Source organism: Aedes albopictus, chromosome 1, assembly GCF_035046485.1.
Source record: "Aedes albopictus strain Foshan chromosome 1, AalbF5, whole genome shotgun sequence".
Taxonomy (NCBI): Eukaryota; Metazoa; Arthropoda; class Insecta; order Diptera; family Culicidae; genus Aedes; species Aedes albopictus.
This window is the reverse complement of record NC_085136.1, coordinates 45,282,233-45,289,408: the sequence shown is the minus strand read 5'-3', so window position 1 is coordinate 45,289,408 and position 7,176 is coordinate 45,282,233.

Here is a 7,176-nt window from a genome sequence, read left to right as displayed (position 1 = left end):
CTTTTATTTTAGAGAGAGTCCAGCCCAGCAGCCGGCAGCGGGATGAGGGTGGACCGAGCGTCGCACCCCCGCCGCCTTCGGCCCAAGTGTATGCGAGTGAGGGAAAGTTTTTTTTTGCGGCGATCGACGTTCAAAGTTAAAAGCAAACAATGAGTCAGAAGAGTGGCTTTCTTGAGCGGATTGGATGAGTTAGCAGCGAGCGAGGTTTACACTTCGATGGATGGAAGTGATTGTTATTGTTGTTGATGGTAGTTGCGGATGTGGAAAAGGCTGTGCAAAAAAGAGTGGAAGTGATTATTGAGAGTGGCTGATTTTTTTCTTGCAAAACATCCCACAGCTGAAATCGGAAAAGCTCGTTCATAGAAGTACGCATACGATCACTTATGGACCGCGAGTTGATTCAACGTGCGATGGTTTACCAAGATGTATGGGGAGATCTGAATGGTGGCTCTCGTCACTCAGTGAGAGAACACAACATACAGAGAATACAGAGAGTGGATGCTCGTTGAGTGACTGTGTCGATTGATAAACTATTGAGTAGTTGAATGTAGTTGATAAAATATTTTCCATTAGTTTTATCTGATATTCCTCAAGGATTTCCTTCCTCATGTTTTTTTTTTATTTTAAATTGCTACCATCCAATTTATCTCTTCTTCTATTGCATTGACCCCATTAGAGTAATGTCGACTCATTGTTAGAAAAAGTTTAGCAAATCGACTATAACAATGAAATTATTTGGTTCACAACTGCTCAGCTAAACTGACCTTTTCCGTCTCAAGCCAATAAAGCATTCGTCATCGTTAAATCAAGAGTTGAAAAGAAGCGTAGCCGCAAGTTGTACGCTTTAATCCACCCTCCACAAAAAAAACCGCCAACCGTGGAAAAGTTCCAGCCAAGAACGCGCGCGCGATTCGCGAATCGCGATCATCCTTAACCATAATTACCGCATCGACCTGATCAATTGAGACCCATCTACACATCGCGCATCGCTCGTCTCCCCAAAAACATCAGGAAATCAACGGTAGCGCAAAAATTGAATCATCCAACCAACAGAGAATCGGTGCCATGAGCAAAATGTGATCCATCAGTCATCGGTGGCGGTAGCTGCGGCAGCAGCCCATCGTACGCAAACAACAACCTTCCATCAACAACGTTCGGTTTCGAGTTTGATTGAAGATCCCTGAGTCGATAGACCCATCCTCAAGCAGAGCAACATGATCGCATCTGTTACAGGCCCGAAATGTCATAATTATAATAAAACGCATTCGCAATCATCCGAGCGCCGCCATCGCCGCCGCCGCCGCATCGTCGTCTTCCATCTGGTTAGAAGTTCTGTGCGAATGACGACGACGAGAGGACGCACAGTGGTACAGCTGTATGGTTAAAATAGGAAAACAACCCTAATTTGCTGTCTTTAACTTTAACCCTCGACCCAGACAACCAGAACTTGCATAAGAATGCATGCATTACATCGTATAGAATACTATTTTAAATTTCTATCGCATATATGGTCGGCAGAGGTGCAATTTTCATCGCATATGATGCTATTTTTGGACGTATTACGAAGTATCTGGTGAAGTCGTATAAGAATTCAAAGAAACTTTTACAAGTTTTATATGACTACATCATAGTGAACAATATTCTGATGTATTATTGCGATGAACTTAACTTATTTGTATAAGCGTGTGCGCGAACTCGCTCAGTATTTTTCAATATGTCAGTTTAACTCGCATAGATGTACAAATAAAATCGCATACATGAAAAAAGCAATGGGGCAGCAGGGATTATAGTCCCGGGGCCTGATGGTCGACCTCTGGGGATACCCGAGTACATCTATAAGGTCCTTGAAGGTTTCTTCCTGAATCAAGTTTATCTAGTTTACGACACAGAGGTGGATCGGAAGTGCTTTCACACAACCTCAGGAGTCCGGTAAGGTTCCATCCTGGGTCCGGTGTTATAGAATGTCATGTACGACGAGGTGTTGCTTGAGGCTAGAGTTCCCGGTGTTGTGGAGATCGTCGTGGCATACGCAGGACTGACAGGATCGCCTCTATGATCAAATGGCAGCGCGCATGGCATAGTTCCACCAAAAGAAGGTGGACCCATAGGTTGATACCGAGGGTAGATAGATGGAATAATAGGCGCCATGGAGAAGTAGCATTCCCCCTGACACAGGTCCTTTCAGGCCTTAGTTGCTTCTGACAGTATCTACACTGTTTCGGGTATGAGGATTCTCCCGAATGCACTGTTTGTGTTGGTTTAGAGGAAACGGTGGAACACGTTTTGTTCGTATGCCCGCGTTTTCGTACAATGCGGGACAGCATGCTTGCCACATGAGGAGAGGGACACAACTCCGGACAAGCTTGTCCAGAGGATGTGTAGGGATGAACTTGGCTGGAACGCCTCACCCATATCGTCTGGGATTTACAGAAAAGGTGGCGCGTGGACTCGGAGAATGTCTAGTTCAGATGCGGTACAAGAGGTGGTCCAGGGGTTCGGAGTCGGCTTCGTAGGTCATGCCGGGACCCTGCGGTCAAAATCGACCCTTATGGCTAGTTTCCACCTGGTAAGTACTGTGTAAAAGGATAGGACAAGTAATGGTCAAGTAAAACTTTTGCAATCAAAATTACTTTAGCGTTCGCAGTTGATAAGTAATTCGCAGCCAAAAAGATGGCACAGTCATGCGATGCTGTCAGTAACATGTTGTTTATTTTCCGTACGGAATAATATGTCGATGTATTATTCCGTGAGTAAAAGTGACAGTTCTTCTTCTTTTTGTTTCTTCTTTCGCACCAAAGACATTAGTGTGCATTAAGCTGTTAGTACACAAGGGCCTTAGGCCTATATTACACAGGGTTAAAGATTTGGCAAGGGAAGAACTCAAGATAAAACATCTGTTTGAAGTGCAACGGAATGCGGAAGCACTGTGGTATGTACTTAAAAAAAAAACCCGTAACTCTGCCGCTGCGGCAAAACGCAATGAGCGTGGATTTCCTGCAGTTAATTTCAAAACAACTTCAGTTTAGGGAATAAGTTTTGTTTCCTTGGAAGAAAGTAATTATGTGACAATCTGCAGTATTGCTCTTGCTCTGTCTCGCTCTATTGGTGGTAATGGTGGGACGATCTTGGGGACGATAATAGGGTTATAGAGAGAAAATTAGTGCAATAAAAATCCAACGATTTTAAGAACAAACTTACCTGGTCAATCCATGAGATATAAAGAAGTTAATACGGAAGGAAATTTCAAGAATTCCATTCTCATAAAAGAAAGTTATGATTTTATAGGAGTCCGGGTATTGTTCGAGATTCTGCAGGAAGCGGGAAATACTATTTACAAAACCAATAATTAGGCGAAGCTTCTCAAGTTCTTCAAAGAAGCTGTCGGTCCAAGAGAAGCTAATGATTTCAAAAGAAAGTACGGGACTCTGGGAGTTTTGGAAAGATGGTGTTTTTGAGTTCCTCGTGAAAATAGCTCTTAATTCCAGGAACATGCTGGCTAGTTCTCGAAAATTCCTAAAAGAGTTCTATCAGGAGTTCCTCGATAATTCCTCCAGAATGTTCCCCAGGAGTTCACGGGAATTCATCCAGAAGTTCTCCTCCAGTTCTTCCTCCAGAAGATTATCAGGAATTCCTCCGGAGTTTCCCGGAAATTCCCGTGGGAGTTCCCCGGGAATTCCTCCAGGAGTTCTCCGGGAATTCCTCCAGAAGTCCCCCGGGCTTTCCTCCAGAGAGTTCCCCGAGAATTCCTCAAGGAGTGTTCCGAAAATTCCTCCAGGGATTTCCTAGGAAATCTTCCAGAAATTCTCAGGTGAATTCTCTAGGAAATGCCCGACAAAACTTCCGAGAGTTCCCGGGTATGCCTGTAGAAGTTCCCCGTTGATTCCTTAAGGAGTATATCCAGGAGTTCCCCAGAAATTCTTCCAGGATTTCTTCGGGAAGTCATCAAGGGGATTTTCGAGAATTTCTGCAAGAGTTCCCCGTGAATTCTTGTAGGAGTTCCCCGGGAATTCTTGCAGAAAATCCCCTGGAATTCCCCAATGAGTTTCCAGGAAATTCCCCCAGGAGTTTCCCAGGAACTCATCAAAAATTACCTCGGTAATTCCACCAGAAGTTCACCAATAATTCCACCATGACTTCTTCGGGAAACTTTCCAGGAGTTCCTCTGAAGTTCTCGTGCAATTCTTCTAGAATTCCTGCAGGACTTCCCCGAGAATCCCCGGATGGATTCCTGGAGAAATTTACCGGAGAAATCCCCGAAGCAATTTCTTGGAATCTCCGGTGGAATTCCTGGAGGAATTCCGGCAGGAATTTCTGGAGGAATTCCGGTAGGAATTTCTGGAGGAATTTCTGGAGGAATTCTGGGAGGAATTTCCGAGGGAATTTCTCGAGGAATCTTCAGAGGAATTATTGGAGAAATTTCAAGGAGGTATTTCTGGAGGAATACCCGAAGGAATTGAATGAGGCATCTCCGGAATATTTTTTGGAGGGATCTCCGGAGGAATTCCTGGAGGAATCTTCGGAGTCGTACCTGAAGGAAACTTCGGAAGAGTTCCTGGAGAAATCAGCAAAGATTATCCGGAGGAATCCCCAAAGAAATTGGCGGAGATAATCCGGGAGGAATTTTCGGAGGAATTCCTGAAGGAATCCTCGGAGGAATTCCTGTAGGAATCCTCGGAGAAATTTCTGGAGGAATTCCTGAGCGAATCTCCGGAGGAATTTCTGGAGGAATTTCTGGAGGAATCTCCGAAGAAACCTCCGGAGGGTATTTAGGAGGATCTTTTGGAGGAATCTCGGGAAGGTTTCCCCAAGGAATTTCCCAAAAAATCTCCGGGGGAGTTTCTGCAGGAATCTCCAGAGGCATTTCTGGAGAAATCTTTGGAGGAATTATTGGAGAACTCTTGGAATGATCCCGGAAAGAATTTCTGCGGGAATCTCTGAATAAATATCTGAGTAAACCCCGGAAAAAAATACTACAGAAATCCCTCATGGAGGGATTTTTTGTTGAACTTCTAATGAAAATCTCAGAGATATTTTAAGACAATCCCCGGCGAACTCCTAGTGAATTTTCTGGTGGAGCACCTGGAAGAATTTAAAGAGGATTTTCTGCGAAATCTCAAACAAAAACCTTCGGACGGAATGCCAGAAGATTCATCACAAAGAATTCCTTCGGGGATCTTCATTGAATTTCCATTCAATTCCCTGTGAAGCTTTGTACCAGCATTTCTTCAAGAACTCCAACCGTCAGAGATCCAGATCTAGCAGAATTCCTCCCACCGTAGTGCGAATCCGTAGTCTGGATTTTCCCCAGAAGCCTACCCGAAAGTTATAAATTAAATCATTTTCCCCACACGCGCGCGAAAAAGTACATTTCAATTTCAATAACATTTCCTGAGGAAACGAACGAAATTTCTTCAAGTCCAAATCGTAAACAACCTGGTGCCCTTTTCTTTCACACCCTTCTTTCAGCATCGTTTCGTTAAAATGCTGTCAGTAAAATAAATGTCAAAATTACTTACGGAAAAAGGAGGAATTTTACTTGAGCGCTCTACTTGGGAGCAGGAAACTAAGCTTTACAGTGATTAAGTGGCCGCGGAGAGGAAGTCCTGGTAGCGTTGCTATCGAGGCGTCGGTCTATTGGGTTGGATCCGAGCCTACGGATGGAAAGGGGTCCCCGGTAAGGGCCGAGGTAAGTGGAGACCCTGCTGTCAACAACCTCCTGGTGCAGCTCATAAGGCCTGAAGGGTAGTGATACCCTTGCCTTCAGCAGACCAGATCTGGTTGCTCGTAGGCATCAGTTCTTGATGTCTGCAAAACAGTTGGGCGCGGGTTTGGGGTTGACCCTGCCTGGTTCCGAAGAAATGTAGCGTTTGGTGACCAAGGGAATGTTGTTTATTGGGTCGAGGAGAGAGTAGTCCTGGCTTTTGCTTTTATTGTAGAAACGTTCTTAGCCTTACACTACCCGGACCTTCATGTTCGGGTGTCTGTTGAGCAGGTTATCGTCCCCTGATTTAAAAGGAAAAAAGGGCCTTCCAGGAGCTTATAGGAGTTTTTTGGGTCATTCCAGTATCATTCCAATACGCCTGAAGTTCTAGGGCTCTCAGGTGGATCCATTCTGACGGATCTATCAAGGTGGTTTCACGGGTCTCAGTGGTATTCCAGGGGCGTTTCGAAGGTCTAACGTATGGTTTTACGAGGTCCCATGTGGTTTCAGGGACGTTGAGATTGTCTCAGCGGTGTTCCAAGGGACTTCAGAGGATTTCAGGGGCGTTGAGGTGTTTCAGAGGGTTTCATGGATCTTTTGGAGTCTCAAGAAGTTTCAGGGGAACTCCAGGGGTTTCAGAGAGCTTCAGGGGCGTTCTGGGGTTGTTCCACGGGTGATTCAGAAGATTTCAAGAGCGTTCTAATGAGTTTCAAGGGGTATACATGGCATTCCAGGGAGATCTCAGGAGGTTTCTCGGCAATTCCGACCCCCTGGCACTTCTTGAATCCTTTCTGGAACTCTCCCTGAAACTTCGTTCCCTGAAATCCACTGGAACCCATTTGAGTCGTACGTACCCTCGCTTGTCGGACACTTCCGGTGCCAGATACTTCATTGATTTTCCACTTCCTCTGGTCTGCCATTTGCGATATTCGATTGTTTGAACACCCCGCAATTCCTGATGAGATGATCTGTTTCTCCACAACTCTCCATCTACGGTCACAATCGTGCACATACTTGAACTTTTTCTTTGCATGCTCTCGCACACATCGACGCTCGTAAACTGTCAGTGAAGAGATCTCTGTTATTTCTGAAACGTCGAATAATATTTCTGTTGAAAAGTTTGTGAACATCCTCAACGGACTGTCGACCTTTTCTCGCTTATACTACACCCAGTCCAGCTTATAGCTCGGTGGTACCCAAATAGCATCTGCAATATCATCCAAAATGTAGCTTTCTATGCTTTGGTCTAAATGAGCGTTGCACTAAAATCACACGTAACATCCATCTTGTCAGTGAGTTGCAATTAAACTCAGAATTTCATAAAGTTGCGGCATTATTTCACAGATATCACAAATTACATCGATTCATGGAGGCGGAGCTTACATTTTTCTCACAAGTAATAATACAGTCAGCTTGCATTAGATGTGCTATGTAACAGGCATGAAACATCTGACTCTGATTGGTTTGTTCAGATT